At 38.3% G+C, this 15624-nt stretch overlaps 1 protein-coding gene across 3 annotated transcripts in view; it reads right to left on the reverse strand.

The window, feature by feature from the left end:
* The window catches only part of AK5 (adenylate kinase 5), a 269511-nt gene that overhangs the window by 206022 nt on the left and 47865 nt on the right, over positions 1–15624 (reverse strand). The window lies entirely within an intron of this gene.

The raw sequence follows: 15624 nt of genomic DNA on the forward strand, positions 1-15624 counted from the left end.
TAGGATTTACCAGCTGAGCTCTAGGCATATGGCTTATCTTAGCTAAGCCTCTGTGTCTTCATCTGTCAAAAGAGATATATGAACTTCCTCCCTGAGTTATTATAAAGATTAAATAAGATATTGTGTGAAAAAAACAGCACAAACTTGATCCATGGTAGGTGTACAGCAAATTTTAGCCATATTTACTATCTCTTGGTTTTTAGGATTCTATGTTGCTCTGGTGCTCCTTTAACTTTTCTTTCCTTTAACTTTTCACTTTGTTGTTTTTTCCCCCTTGCTCAAATTTTTTCCCTTAAAAATACAATACTCACAAATAATGATGTTTCTGAGGCTTAGATTATGTTTTGTTTTGCTTTCCCTCTCCAGGTTTTCATTCTCTCAGCTCCTTTCTGCTGTTCTCATTTCAACCCCTTATCCTTTGCGGATGGATTCCAAATCTACATTTTCAGCATTGACTTTCAACATCACTTATGTTTTATATTATCAAATGTTTATATGATGGCTCTACCTGAAAGTTTTAATGTTACTTATGACTCAGCAAGGCCAAATCAGTTCTGGCAACTTTTTACCTAAATGAAATTCCCTTATTGCTTATATATGTGCTTATTCTTTTATTTTTATGGTAGTAACACTACTTTCCTGAATCTTTCAATTAGAAGTCTTGTCTTTTAAATTTTTAAAAATTTGAATGAAAGATTCTTTAAATTCTATAGTGCTATACAGTTTTCAAAATTTCACAAACATGATTTCATATAGTTCCATAATAGCTCCTTTTTAAAATAACTTCTCTTATATTGCCCCCACCCACTAGTAACCACTAGTTTGGTCTCTATATCTGTGACTCTGCTTCTTTTTTGTTTTATGCCCTAGTTTGTTCTACTTTTTAGATTCCACCTTAAAGTAATATCATACAGTACTTGGCTTTCTCTGTCTGACTTATTTTATTTAACACAGTGTGCTCCAAATCCATCCATGTTGCTACAAGTGACAAAATTTCATTCTTTTTCATGGCCGAGCAGCATTCCATGTGTATGTATATATACAATGAAATGTATACACCCCCCCTTGGCACACACACACACACACACACACCACATCTTCACATCTTCTTCATCCATTCACCTGTTGATGGACACTTAGGTTGCTCCCATACCTTGATAATTGTAAATAATGCTGCTATGAACAATGAGGAGCCTATATCTTTTTGAATCCTCAGCTAAAAATCTTAATATAATTTCTGCTGCTGCTGCTGCTAAGTCGCTTCAGTCGTGTCTGACTCTGTGAGACCCCACAGACAGCAGCCAACCAGGCTCCCCGTCCCTGGGATTCTCCAGGCAAGAATACTGGAGTCGGTTGTCATTTCCTTCTCCAATGCATGAAAGTGAAAAGTCAAAGTGAAGTTGCTCAGTCGTGTCCGACTCTTAGCGACCTCATGGACTGCAGCTTACCAGGTTCCTCTGTCCAGGGGATTTTCCAGGTAAGAGTACCGGAGTGGGGTGCCATTGCCTTCTCTGAATATAATTTCTAACCCTTATCAAAACTTCAGTCTCAGGAAGCCCTCACCACGGATGGTGGATTTTTGTCTTGAAACATGATTCATGTTTCATGATTCATGTTATCTCTTCCTCCAATTTCCACTGCCACTGTGTAAGCACAGGCACACACTGGCATAAGTGATTAAGAGCATGAATTTTAGAATCAGATTGTCCTGATTTCATCAGTTCAGTTCAGTTACTCAGTTGTGTCTGACTCTTTGCTACCCCATGGACTGCAGCATGCCAGGCTTCCCTGTCCATCACCAACTCCTGGAGCTTACTCAAACTCATGTCCATTGAGTTGGTGATGGCATCCAACCATTTCATTCTCTATTGTCCCCTTCTACTTCCACCTTTAATCTTTCCCAGCATCAGGGTCTTTCCCAATGAGTTGGTTCTTTGCATCAGGTGGCCAAAGTATTGGCATTTCAGCTTCAGCATTAGTCCTTCCAGTGAATATTCAGGACTGATTTCCTTTAGGAAGCACTGGATTGATTTCCTTGCAGTCTAAGGGACTCTCAAGAGTCCTCCAAAACCAAAGTTTAAAAGCATCAAATCTTTGGCGCTCAGCTTTCTTTATAGTCCAGCTCTCACATCCATACATGACTACTGGAAAAACCATAGCTTTGACTAGACGGACCTTTGTTGGCAAAGTAATGTCTCTAATTTTTAATATGCTGTCTAGGTTGGTCATAGCTTCTCTTCCAAGCAGCAAGTGTCTTTTAATTTCATGGCTTCAGTCACTATTTGCAGTGATTTTGGAGCGCCCTAAATAAAGTTTCTCACAGTTTCTATTGTTTCTCCATCTATTTGCCATTAAGTGATGGGACCAGATGCCATGATCTTAGTTTTTTTGAACAATATACAGCCTTGACATACTCCTTTTCCTATTTGGAACCAGTCTGTTTCATGTCCAGTTCTAACTGTTGCTTCTTGACCTGCATACAGATTTCTCAGGAGGCAGGTCAGGTGGTCTGGTATTCCCATCTCTTTAAGAATTTTCCAGAGTTTGTGGTGATCCACACAGTCAAAGGCTTTGGTGTAGTCAGTAAAGCAGTAGATGTTTTTCTGGAACTCTCTTGCTTTTTTGATGATCCAACGTATGTTGGCAATTTGATCTCTGGTTCCTCTGCCTTTTCTAAATCCAGCTTGAACATCTGGAAGCTCACGTTTCACGTACTGCTGAAGCTTGACTTGGAGAATTTTGAGCATTACTTTGCTAGAGTGTGAGATGAGTGCAACTGTGTGGTAGTTTTCATAAGAATCTGCTATTAGTTGTTTGTCCTTGGACAAATGGTTCAATGTCTCTAAATTTCAGTTTTCTCAACTGTAAATAAAGGGGAAATCTATCTTATCTCAGTAGTTTAGTATATCCCATTAAAAAAAATTAATTTATTTCTTATTGAAGGATAATTGCTTTACAGAATTTTGTTTTCAAAAACACATTTAAGTAGCTTTTGAGAAGAAAATCACTTTGTAATTTTTGTATGGTATGTGGTAAAGAGATTATATTAATTTAAAACTTTTATCTTATCAAATATTAAACTGCAAAATACAAATTTAATAAAATCTTTGGTAACATTCAATCTTGCCCAACATATCATATGATATCCTTTAAATTTACTTTGAATAACTTACATAAGGGAGAAGATAATTTTTGACAAATAACTTAAAATGATATTATATTGTTCTTGGTTTGGTCATTGTGTATATTAAAATATGGAATAAGCTTCAACTGCTAGCTCAGTGTTGAATGCAGATAATACTTCTTTCATAACAAATTAAATGCTTTATTTTAATACCTTTATGTTTTGTTTCAGACTGAAAAGTATGTGCTTTTCTCTACATAACACAAAGAGGTTATTGCTGTTGCTGCTGTTCACTCATTGAGCCTTGTCTGACTCTCTCAAACCTCATGGACTGCAGCATGCCAGGCTTCTGTGTCCTTCACTATCTCCAGGAGTTTGCTCATATCATAATGAGGTTATGGAGAGCCTTAAATATGTAATCATCACTATATTTTGTCTGTTAGTATTGGCTTTTGAAATTTATAAAGACTTTTTTACACTTTGAGTAAAACCGCACTTTATTTATGTTGGAGTGGCGTGTCAGTCGCTTAGTCGTATCTGACTATTTGCAACCCCGTGGACTGTAGCCCACCAGGTTCCTCCATCCATGGGATTTTCCGGGCAAGAATACTGGAGTGGGTTGCCATTTCCTTCTCCAGGCAATCTTTCCAACCCAGAAATAGAACCCAGGTCTCCTGCATTGCAGGCAGACTCTTTACTTACATTAATAGACTTTAAAAAATAGCCATAAGGTTACAGAAAACCAGTAGAATATCTTCGTGTTGTTTCTTTAATTTCTCCCAGTACTTTTTAATGTAGAGCTTTGTAGCTTTCTATATAATGATCTTGCCCATTTAAAAAATTATTCCTGTGAATTTGATATTTTTTATATCTAAGATTTTTGATCAATGAATGCAACTTCAAGTCTGATATAGATAAATTTGAAGTGAATCTTCAAAGTTGTTTAATTGTATACCTGTGATGAAGTTGCTGTCTTTCCTCAGTAAGAAACAACAACATATAACTAGTGAGACAAAAATGGAAACATGGGACAGGCAAGACCACCAAGGAAGCTGGGGTAACCAGCTGACTACTCAACATTGCCCTCAGCCACAAGTATGCCCACCTGATTCCTCGTCACTCTTACATATGTCCACTCATTAGGGCCCTCCTTCTTCAATGGTGCCCATTTTAAAAGAAAAAATTTAGTATTTTACTTTTTTTCCCCAAATGTAAAACAGAAGCAGACATCATTCTTTTCTAGAAGAGGTGAAGGCCCTAGAAAGTTTTCATGAAATTCACTCATGAAATGTTGAAAAGCATAACCATACCTTTTCCTAGCATATGTTCTCAAAAAGTATTCACTGATTGGGGGAGGAGCCAAGATGGCGGAGGAGTAGGACGGGGAGAACACTTTCTCCCCCACAAATTCATCAAAAGAGCATTTAAACGTCCAGTAAATTCCACAAAACAACTTCTGAATGCCGGCAGAGGACATCAGGCACCCAGAAAAGCAACCCAACTCTTCGAAAGGAGGTAGGAAAAAATATTAAAAACAAAAAAAAAAGAGACAAAAGAGGGAGGGACGGAGTTCCGTCCCGGGAAGGGAATCTTAAAAAGAGAGAAGTTTCCAAACATCAGGAAACCTTCTCACTGCCGAATCTGTGCCGAGCTTTGGAAGCACAGAGGGCAACATAACAGGGAGAAAAAATAAATAAACAATTTAAAACTCGCAGATTGCGAGCCCTACGGTAACTCCCCCAGCAGAGAAGCAGCGCAGACGCCTGCATCCGCCATTAGCGAATCGGGGCTGGGCAGGGAGGCGCGGCGTGGGCTGCATCGCTGAGAGTAAGAATCTGGCCTGAATACCCTGAGCGCTATCTGAGCGAAATAATTTGGGCTAGCAAACCAGACTGTGGGATACCTACCACGCGAAAAGCCAGCCCTAACCTAAGACCGCCAGGCCCGCGCACGGAACAAAGGACTGAACAGAGATAGCCGGCTGCAGATCTTCCCCCTCCGGTGACAGGCAGCCAGAGCCGGAAGGGGGCAATCGCAGCCCCAGAGAGACATTATCTATAAAATTGTAAGCAGGCTTCTTTGCTAACTAAAACTTCTTGGGGGTCTGGACGGTCAACATCTGCCTGAGAAGGTGCGCCGGTTTTACATCCAGATAACCGAGTGGCGGGGAGGCGAAAAGTCGCAGCATTGGCGCTCGCCTGGGAAGAGCAAATTGGCGCTCGGACCTGGGAAGAGTACAAAACGCAGGCCCAACTGAGTCTGCGCCTCTGAGGACTACCCGAGTGCCTGAACCTGAGCGGCTTGGACCTGGGAGGTGCATGCAGCCCAGGGCCAGCCTCGGATTGTTCCCGGCGGAACAACCTAGAGTCCGAGCAGTGTGGACAGGGAGGCTACACGCGCCGTGAGCAGGGGCAGACCCAGGGTGGCTGAGGCACTGCGAGCCCACGCCAGTGTTATTTGTTTGCACCCTCCCTCCCTCCCTCCCCACAGCGCGACTGAACAAGTAAGCCTAAAAAAAAAAAAAAAAAAAAAAGTGTCCTCCACCGTGCCCTTTGAGTCAGGGCGGAAACCAGATACTGAAGAGACTAGCAAACAGAAGAAGATATAACAGAGGGAAACGCCTTGGAAGCTACAGGCAATAGATCAAAACCCTGTGGTTACTACGGACTACATAGGAAGGGGCCTATAGATCTTGAGAAATATAAATCTGACCAAGGAACTAGCCAAAAATGAACTGAACCCACAACACCCACAAAAAAAGAAACAAAAAAGTCCTAGATATATTTTTATTATTTTTACGATCATTCTTTCTTTCTTTTTTTTTTTTAATTAAAAAAAAAAATTTTAAGTCCTCTATTGTTCCTTTAATTTTCACTTTTACAACCTATTACTCTGCAAAAAAAAAAAAAAAAAAGACCCTATTTTTTTCTTCTTCAGCAAACTTCATATATATATATTCTATAATTTTTTGACCTTGTTTCTTTTTGTTGTTGTTGGTTTTTGTTTTTTTCTTCTTTTCTTTAACATTGTATTTTTGAAATTCCAAACTCTACTCTAGATTTTTAATTTTCGCTTTTTGGTATATGTTATCAATTTTGTACCTATAGTTTTTTTTTATATAATTTCTGTGATTTTTTTTTTCTTCTTCTTCTCTGTTTCTTTCTCTTCTTCTTTTATATAACATTGTATATCTGAAATTCCAAACTTTACTCTAGATTTTCAATTTATGCTTTTTGGTATTTGATATCAATTTTGTACCTGTATTTTCTTTATAATTTTTGTGACATTGTTCGTATTTGTTTGTTTGTTTTCTCTCTTTATTTTTCTTCTTCTTTTTTTTTTTTTTTAACATTGTATTTTTGAAATTCCAAACTCTGCTCTAGATTTTTAATTTTTGCTTTCTGGTATTAGTTATCAATTTTGTACCTGTACTTTCTTTATAATTTTCGCGACCTTGTTTGTTTTTGTTTGTTCATTTTTTCTCTCTTTCTTTTCCTTCTTCTTTTCTTTAACATCGTATTTTTGAAATTCCAAACTCTACTCTAGATTTTTAATTTTCGCTCTCTGGTATTAGTTATCAATTTTGTACCTGTACTTTCTTTATAATTTTCGCGACCTTGTTTGTTTTTGTTTGTTCGTTCTTTCTCTCTTTCTTTTCCTTCTTCTTTTCTTTAACATCATATTTTTGAAATTCCAAACTCTACTCTAGATTTTTAATTTTTGCTTTTATGTATTTGTTACCAATTTTGTACCTTTAAGGACCCAATCTTCAGGACCCATTTTTCACTAGGGAGTGAGATTACTGGCTTGACTGCTCTCTCTCCCTTTGGACCCTCCTTTTTCTCCACCAGGTCGCCTGTGTCTCCTCCCTAACCCCTCTCTACTCTACCCAACTCTGTGAATTTCTGTGTGTTCCAGATGGTGGAGAACACTTAGGGAACTGACTACTGGCTGGATCTGTCTCCCTCCTTTTCATTCCCCCTTTTATCCTTCTGGCCACCTCTGTTACCTTCCTCCTTCTTCTCTTCTCTGTATAACCCCGTGAACATCTCTGAGTGGTCCAGTTGTGGAGTGCACATAAGGAAGTGACTACTGGCTAGCCCACTCTCTCCACTATTGATTCACCTCATCTCATTTGGGTCACCTCTAACTCCCTCCTCCCTCTTCTCTTCTCCATGTAACCCTGTGAACCTCTCTGAGTGACCCTCACAGTAGAGAAACTTATCATCTTTAATGTAGATGTTTTATCAATGGTGCTGTATAGAAGGAGAAGTTTTGAAACTACTGTAAAAATAAGACCGATAATCGGAAGCAGGAGACTTAAGTCCAAACCCTGACTCCAGGGAACTCCTGACTCCAAGGAACATTCATTGACAGGAGCTCATCAAATGCCTCCATACCGACACTGAAACCAAGCACCACACAAGGGCCAATAAGTTCCAGGGCAAGACCTACCAAGCAAATTCTCCAGCAACAAAGGAACACAGTCCTGAGCTTCAAGATACAGGCTGCCCAAAGTCACCCCAAAACTATAGACATCTCATAACTCATTACTGGACATTTCATTGCACTCCAGAGAGAAGAAATACAGCTCCACCCACCAGAACACCGACACAAGCTTCCCTAACCAGGAAACCTTGACAAGCCATCTGTACAAACCCACACACAGTGAGGAAACGCCATAATAAAGAGAACTCCACAAACTGCCAGAATACAGAAAGGACACCCCAAACTCAGCAATTTAAACAAGATGAAGAGACAGAGGAATACTCAGCAGATAAAGGAACAGGATAAATGCCCACCAAACCAAACAAAAGAGGAAGAGATAGGGAATCTACCTGATAAAGAATTCCGAATAATGATAGTGAAATTGATCCAAAATCTTGAAACTAAAATGGAATCACAGATAAATAGCCTGGAGACAAGGATTGAGAAGATGCAAGAAAGGTTTAACAAGGACCTAGAAGAAATAAAAAAGAGTCAATATATAATGAATAATGCAATAAGTGAAATTAAAAACACTCTGGAGGCAACAAATAGTAGAATAACAGAGGCAGAAGACAGGATTAGTGAATTAGAAGATAGAATGGTAGAAATAAATGAATCAGAGAGGATAAAAGAAAAACGAATTAAAAGAAATGAGGACAATCTCAGAGACCTCCAGGACAATATTAAACGCTACAACATTCGAATCATAGGGGTTCCAGAAGAAGAAGACAAAAAGAAAGACCATGAGAAAATACTTGAGGAGATAATAGTGGAAAACTTCCCTAAAATGGGGAAGGAAATAATCACCCAAGTCCAAGAAACCCAGAGAGTCCCAAACAGGATAAACCCAAGGAGAAACACCCCAAGACACATATTAATCAAATTAACAAAGATCAAACACAAAGAACAAATATTAAAAGCAGCAAGGGAAAAACAACAAATAACACACAAGGGAATTCCCATAAGGATAACAGCTGATCTTTCAATAGAAACTCTTCAAGCCAGGAGGGAATGGCAAGACATACTTAAAATGATGAAAGAAAATAACCTACAGCCCAGATTATTGTACCCAGCAAGGATCTCATTCAAGTTTGAAGGAGAAATCAAAAGCTTTTCAGACAAGCAAAAGCTGAGAGAATTCTGCACCACCAAACCAGCTCTCCAACAAATACTAAAGGATATTCTCTAGACAGGAAACACAAAAACGGTGTATAAACTCGAACCCAAAACAATAAAGTAAATGGCAACGGGAACATACTTATCAGTAATTACCTTAAATGTAAATGGGTTGAATGCCCCAACCAAAAGACAAAGACTGGCTGAATGGATACAAAAACAAGACCCCTACATATGTTGTCTACAAGAGACCCACCTCAAAACAGGGGACACATACAGACTGAAAGTGAAGGGCTGGAAAAAGATTTTCCATGCAAATAGGGACCAAAAGAAAGCAGGAGTAGCAATACTCATATCAGATAAAATAGACTTTAAAACAAAGGCGGTGAAAAGAGACAAAGAAGGTCACTACATAATGATCAAAGGATCAATCCAAGAAGAAGATATAACAATTATAAACATATATGCACCCAACACGGAAGCACCACAGTACGTAAGACAAATGCTAACAAGTATGAAAGGAGAAATTAACAATAACACAATAATAGTGGGAGACTTTAATACCCCACTCACACCTATGGATAGATCAACTAAACAGAAAATTAACAAGGAAACACAAACTTTAAACGATACAATAGACCAGTTAGACCTAATTGATATCTATAGGTCATTTCATCCCAAAACAATGAATTTCACCTTTTTCTCAAGCGCACATGGAACCTTCTCCAGGATAGATCACATCCTGGGCCATAAAGCTAGCCTTGGTAAATTCAAAAAAATAGAAATCATTCCAAGCATTTTTTCTGACCACAATGCAGTAAGATTAGATCTCAATTACAGGAGAAAAACTATTAAAAATTCCAACATATGGAGGCTGAACAACACGCTGCTGAATAACCAACAAATCACAGAAGAAATCAAAAAAGAAATCAAAATTTGCATAGAAATGAATGAAAATGAAAACACAACAACCCAAAACCTGTGGGACACGGTAAAAGCAGTCCTAAGGGGAAAGTTCATAGCAATACAGGCACACCTCAAGAAACAAGAAAAAAGTCAAATAAATAACCTAACTCTACACCTAAAGCAACTAGAAAAGGAAGAAATGAAGAACCCCAGGGTTAGTAGAAGGAAAGAAATCTTAAAAATTAGAGCAGAAATAAATGCAAAAGAAACAAAAGAGACCATAGCAAAAATCAACAAAACCAAAAGCTGGTTCTTTGAAAGGATAAATAAAATTGACAAACCATTAGCCAGACTCATCAAGAAACAAAGGGAGAAAAATCAAATCAACAAAATTAGAAACGAAAATGGAGAGATCACAACAGACAACACAGAAATACAAAGGATCGTAAGAGACTACTATCAACAATTATATGCCAATAAAATGGACAACGTGGAAGAAATGGACAAATTCTTAGAAAAGTACAACTTTCCAAAACTGGACCAGGAAGAAATAGAAAATCTTAACAGACCCATCACAAGCATGGAAATTGAAACTGTAATCAAAAATCTTCCAGCAAACAAAAGCCCCGGTCCAGACGGCTTCACAGCTGAATTCTACCAAAAATTTAGAGAAGAGCTAACACCTATCCTGCTCAAACTCTTCCAGAAAATTGCAGAGGAAGGTAAACTTCCAAACTCATTCTATGAGGCCACCATCACCCTAATACCAAAACCTGACAAAGATCCCACAAAAAAAGAAAACTACAGGCCAATATCACTGATGAACATAGATGCAAAAATCCTTAACAAAATTCTAGCAATCAGAATCCAACAACACATTAAAAAGATCATACACCATGATCAAGTGGGCTTTATCCCAGGGATGCAAGGATTCTTCAATATCCGCAAATCAATCAATGTAATACACCACATTAACAAATTGAAAAATAAAAACCATATGATTATCTCAATAGATGCAGAGAAAGCCTTTGACAAAATTCAACATTCATTTATGATAAAAACTCTCCAGAAAGCAGGAATAGAAGGAACATACCTCAACATAATAAAAGCTATATATGACAAACCCACTGCAAACATTATCCTCAATGGTGAAAAATTGAAAGCATTTCCTCTAAAGTCAGGAACAAGACAAGGGTGCCCACTTTCACCATTACTATTCAACATAGTTTTGGAAGTTTTGGCCACAGCAATCAGAGCAGAAAAAGAAATAAAAGGAATCCAAATTGGAAAAGAAGAAGTAAAACTCTCACTATTTGCAGATGACATGATCCTCTACATAGAAAACCCTAAAGAGTCCACCAGAAAATTACTAGAAATAATCAATGAGTATAGTAAAGTTGCAGGATATAAAATCAACACACAGAAATCCCTTGCATTCCTATACACTAATAATGAGAAAACAGAAAGAAAAATTAAGGAAACAATTCCATTCACCATTGCAACGGAAAGAATAAAATACTTAGGAATATATCTACCTAAAGACACTAAAGACCTATATATAGAAAACTATAAAACACTGGTGAAAGAAATCAAAGAGGACACTAATAGATGGAGAAATATACCATGTTCATGGATTGGAAGAATCAATATAGTGAAAATGAGTATACTACCCAAAGCAATTTATAGATTCAACGCAATCCCTATCAAGCTACCAACAGTATTCTTCACAGAGCTAGAACAAATAATTTCACAATTTGTATGGAAATACAAAAAACCTCGAATAGCCAAAGCGATCTTGAGAAAGAAGAATGGAACTGGAGGAATCAACCTACCTGACTTCAGGCTCTACTACAAAGCCACAGTTATCAAGACAGTATGGTACTGGCACAAAGACAGAAATATTGATCAATGGAATAAAATAGAAAGCCCAGAGATAAATCCACGCACATATGGACACCTTATCTTCGACAAAGGAGGCAAGAATATACAATGGATTAAAGACAATCTCTTTAACAAGTGGTGCTGGGAAATCTGGTCAACCACTTATAAAAGAATGAAACTGGACCACTTTCTAACACCATACACAAAAATAAACTCAAAATGGATTAAAGATCTAAACGTAAGACCAGAAACTATAAAACTCCTAGAGGAGAACATAGGCAAAACACTCTCCGACATACATCACAGCAGGATCCTCTATGACCCACCTCCCAGAATATTGGAAATAAAAGCAAAAATAAACAAATGGGACCTAATTAACCTTAAAAGCTTCTGCACATCAAAGGAAACTATTAGCAAGGTGAAAAGACAGCCTTCAGAATGGGAGAAAATAATAGCAAATGAAGCAACGGACAAACAACTAATCTCAAAAATATACAAGCAACTCCTACAGCTCAACTCCAGAAAAATAAACGACCCAATCAAAAAATGGGCCAAAGAACTAAATAGACATTTCTCCAAAAAAGACATACAGATGGCTAACAAACACATGAAAAGATGCTCAACATCACTCATTATCAGAGAAATGCAAATCAAAACCACTATGAGGTACCATTTCACACCAGTCAGAATGGCTGCGATCCAAAAGTCTACAAATAATAAATGCTGGAGAGGGTGTGGAGAAAAGGGAACCCTCTTACACTGTTGGTGGGAATGCAAACTAGTACAGCCACTATGGAGAACAGTGTGGAGATTCCTTAAAAAACTGGAAATAGAACTGCCTTATGATCCAGCAACCCCACTGCTGGGCATACACACTGAGGAAACCAGAAGGGAAAGAGTGTACCCCAATGTTCATCGCAGCACTGTTTATAATAGCCAAGACGTGGAAGCAACCTAGATGTCCATCAGCAGATGAATGGATAAGAAAGCTGTGGTACATATACACAATGGAGTATTACTCAGCCATTAAAAAGAATACATTTGAATCGGTTCTAATGAGGTGGATGAAACTGGAGCCTATTATACAGAGTGAAGTAAGCCAGAAGGAAAAACATAAATACAGTATACTAACGCATATATATGGAATTTAGAAAGATGGTAACAATAACCCGGTGTACGAGACAGCAAAAGAGACACTGATGTATAGAACAGTCTTATGGACTCTGTGGGAGAGGGAGAGGGAGAGGGTGGGAAGATGTGGGAGAATGGCAATGAAACATGTAAAATATCATGTAGGAAACGAGTTGCCAGTCCAGGTTCGATGCATGATGCTAGATGCTTGGGGCTGGTGCACTGGGACGGCCCAGAGGGATGGTATGGGGAGGGAGGAGGGAGGAGGGTTCGGGATGGGGAACACATGTATACCTGTGGCGGATTCATTTTGATATTTGGCAAAACTAATACAATTATGTAAAGTTTAAAAATAAAATAAAATTGGAAGAATAAAAAAAAAAAAAAGTATTCACTGATTGAATGAATGAGTGAATAAATAAATGAGAACAAAGACCAAGATATTGCTTTTATCTACATGGAAGAAAATTTTCCAATTGTTGATACTGTTTCTTCCATTGGTTTAACTAAATCAATCTTTGCTTTGTGTCTTTTTCATTATGTAGAGAAGTCAGATCAGATCAGATCAGTTGCTCAGTTGTGTCCGACTCTTTGCGACCCCAAGAATCACCAACTCCCGGAGTTCACTCAGACTCACGTCCATCGAGTCAGTGATGCCATCCAGCCATCTCATCCTCTGTCATCCCCTTCTCCTCTTGCCCCCAATCCCTCCCAGCATCAGAGTCTTTTCCAATGAGTCAACTCTTTGCATGAGGTGGCCAAAGTACTGGAGTTTCAGCTTTAGCATCATTCCTTCCAAAGAAATCCCAGGGCTGATCTCCTTCAGAATGGACTGGTTGGATCTCCTTGCAGTCCAAGGGACTCTCAAGAGTCTTCTCCAACACCACAGTTCAAAAGCATCAATTCTTCGGCACTCAGCCTTCTTCACAGTCCAACTCTCACATCCATACATGACCACAGGAAAAACCATAGCCTTGACTAGACAGACCTTTGTTGGCAAAGTAATGTCTCTGCTTTTGAATATGCTATCTAGGTTGGTCACAACTTTCCTTCCAAGGAGTAAGCATCTTTTAATTTCATGGTTGCAGTCACCATCTGCAGTGATTTTGGAGCCCCCAAAAATAAAGTCTGACACTGTTTCCACTGTTTCCCCATCTATTTCCCATGAAGTGATGGGACCAGATGCCATGATCTTTGTTTTCTGAATGTTGAGCTTTAAGTCAACTTTTTCACTCTCCTCTTTCACTTTCATCAAGAGGCTTTTTAGTTCCTCTTCACTTTCTGCCATAAGGGTGATGTCATCTGCATATCTGAGGTTATTGATATTTCTCCCGGCAATCTTGATTCCAGCTTGTGTTTCTTCCAGTCCAGTGTTTCTCATGATATAGTCTGCATAGAAGTTAAATAAGCAGGGTGACAATATATAGCCTTGACGTACTCCTTTTCCTATTTGGAACCAGTCTGTTGTTCCATGTCCAGTTCTAACTGTTGCTTCCTGACCTGCATACAGATTTCTCGAGAGGCAGATCAGGTGTTCTGGTACTTCCATCTCTTTCAGAATTTTCCACAGTTTATTGTGATCCACACAGTCAAAGGCTTTGGCATAGTCAATAAAGCAGAAATAGATGTTTTTCTGGAACTCTTTTGCTTTTTCCATGATCCAGCGGATGTTGGCAATTTGATCTCTGGTTCCTCTGCCTTTTCTAAAACCAGCTTGACTTCCTCTATTCATTATCTCAAAGTTCCTTATCTGAATAATTACTCTGTTAAAAAGAACCTATGGCCACCTTTGATTAGAAAAGATGTATTATTCACTGTGTCAGATTGCAAAATGAGCTTACTTTAGTAAGCCTTGTTTTTAACTGTCAGTGCTTTTGACTGCTTTATTTTTTTTATTAATTTTTTATTGAAGGATAATTGCTTTACAGAAATGCTCTATTCTTTATGAAGACCTGTGAGAAGGCCTAGAGACCCTACAGTTCAGATCACTTTGAGAAACCAACAAGAAAAATATGAAAAAAAATAAAAACAACTCCTCACAAGAGAGAAGATCACAGCTGGAACAAAAACTGGAATCACAGAAACTAAGAGATGGGAAAATTTTGGAGGTTATCTGGCCCAAATTAGTGCCAAACCTACAATCATCTGTACAAATTCTTGACAAGTGATTTTTAAACTTGAACATTTAAACTTGAATGTTCTTTGTGAGCATTTCTTATGATGCCTCACTACTTATGAGGTCAACCCCCTTCATTACAGGAATATACTAATAACTGGGAAGTTTTTTCTAATACAGGGCTAAAATTACTTTCTTAATTCTGTCTAATAGTAAAATGTAGAGGAAATAATTTCTTTCAATCATTAAGCATTTATTGACTATACACCACTACCACAGAGGCTTGACTAGACTGAACATGGAGATAATTTCTGGGCTAGGGGGACAAAAACAGGAATATAGGGCTCTTCCATGGAGGAGCCATAGAAACTACTACTGCTGCCTCCAGTTTAGGCTTCTGGTTGGAATCCTGTAGGGCTGCACCATCAGAGTATGTATGAACCAGCCCTCATGGGACTCAATTGCACTTAGAATCATTCCAAATTCTCATTATACTAAATGCATTTAATAATCAATTAGGCACTGAAAAGAGAATTAGTGACCTAAAAAGTCATGAGAAAATATTGAGAGTGAAGCAAGGTGGGGAGAGAGGTAGGAAAGTACAGGAAAGAGCAAAAGAGACATATGAGACAAAGGTTAGAAAGTTTTGGAAGAAGAGAGAAAATGAAGAAGCAGTGTTTGAAAATAAAATAGCAATGGAATTTTCCCAGACTCAAGAAGTAACATAAAAACCAAGAAGAAAACTAAACAGAAAACTCAGATCTAAGCACATCATAGTAGAACTGCCGAAAGGCTAGACAGAAAAAAAAAAAAATCTTTAAAGCATCCAGAAAGGAGAAATGACAGATTACCTTCAGAGGCA

The sequence above is a fragment of the Bos javanicus genome, chromosome 3 (genome assembly GCF_032452875.1).
Source record: "Bos javanicus breed banteng chromosome 3, ARS-OSU_banteng_1.0, whole genome shotgun sequence".
In the NCBI taxonomy this organism is placed as follows: Eukaryota; Metazoa; Chordata; class Mammalia; order Artiodactyla; family Bovidae; genus Bos; species Bos javanicus.